Below are 1,455 nucleotides of genomic sequence, written 5' to 3' on the forward strand. Positions count from 1 at the left end.
ATATATATATATATATATATATACACACACACGCACACATATGTATACATGTTTGCATGTAAATTTTATTATTTGTTGAATGGTAAGTGGGAACATGTATTTTATTCAATTGATCCTTTTCAATGCAGATTGCTGTAAGTAATTATCTACAAAATTGAACATTTATTACCTGTGGATGTTCTACGGGTCCGTACTAACCAGTTCGGTTATACGATCATGGCTGTCGAGGAATTTTCTTTCTTACCATAGAATTGAGATTATTTCCTCGAAATAATTCTGAACTTCTCCTTTCCAAATAGGAATGGAAGAACTTGTAGATCTTCCCTTGTGACGCAATTTTCTCTTGTGGCTGTTATTTAGCCCTAGGTCAGCCGTGATCAAGTAGATCTATAATAAACAATCACATATAGGTTCCCCCTTTGCTTTGCTTTACCTTTTTTGGCATCTCTGTGGCTTCACAAAGAACAGTTCTCTCTTCTTCCCCAAAGGAATGTTTGAATTGTTTGAGGAATTCCAGGAATGAGCAAATATCTGTTTAATTACAACCTTTTCACAAAGAATACCTCAATTATCTGTCCATCTATCGATTTTTGCTGCAACCTTGTACCATAGCCGTGACAAATTTGGCAGACGACATTCTTCAAAACCATTTTGAGAAATGGGTTAATGGGGATTATATTCTGTAGATTCTGAGATGTGATCGTCATTTCAAAACGAAAGAATGGAGATTCTTCCATAACTTTGTTGTAAAGTGACAACAAACAAATAAATAAATAAGATAAAATATGAAAAATAAAAATTGAAAAAAAAAAAAAAAGAGCGTGGCGCTAATTTTTCGTAACATTATTTCCCTGGCCAATCTATCATTTGGAATAAAGCAAAAAATATTGTGTAATTTTCAGGTTTGCTAAAATATTTTTGAATTGTATTGGTTCGAGAAGCTTACTGGTAATTATGTTATTGACTGTGGAAGAACCACTAGAGGCAAAGTGACTTTAGTGGGGTTTGAACTTAAAACAATTAAAGATCTAAATAGTTATTGTGTAACGTATCTCTGTCGTTTATGATAAATCACTTTGTGTTTCTCTGGTTAATAGAAAAATGGTGTTTGTTGCTGTACGAAGGGCATAGGTGGATGTATGCGTACGGCAATGGTTGTGAACAGCCTTGTGAGTGAATACTAGCGTCTGTGAACATTAGCAGTGGCGTAGGTGAACCTCGGTAGATGTGAACAACAACGTGTATGAACAGCTACATGTCTTACCTATATTGTTTAGATTATACACACACACATGTATATATACATACATACACACACACGCATATATATATGTATATACATACATACACACACACGCATATATATATGTATATACATACATATATACTTATAGATGTACACACAAACACACACACACACACACACACACACACACACACACACACACACACACA

At 34.2% G+C, this 1,455-nt stretch overlaps 1 protein-coding gene and 1 long non-coding RNA gene across 2 annotated transcripts in view; both read right to left on the minus strand.

Annotated features, from left to right (window-relative positions):
- Positions 1-1,306, minus strand: part of LOC128249681 (uncharacterized) — a 24,541-nt gene extending 23,235 nt beyond the window's left edge. Inside the window, exon 1 of the long non-coding RNA XR_008265795.1 lies at positions 170-1,306. This is a non-coding gene — a long non-coding RNA (uncharacterized LOC128249681). The remainder of the gene's footprint in view (positions 1-169) is intronic.
- Positions 1-1,455, minus strand: part of LOC106874793 (ras-GEF domain-containing family member 1B) — a 171,474-nt gene that overhangs the window by 126,337 nt on the left and 43,682 nt on the right. The window lies entirely within an intron of this gene.

The sequence above is a fragment of the Octopus bimaculoides genome, chromosome 17, assembly GCF_001194135.2.
Source record: "Octopus bimaculoides isolate UCB-OBI-ISO-001 chromosome 17, ASM119413v2, whole genome shotgun sequence".
Taxonomy (NCBI): domain Eukaryota; kingdom Metazoa; phylum Mollusca; class Cephalopoda; order Octopoda; family Octopodidae; genus Octopus; species Octopus bimaculoides.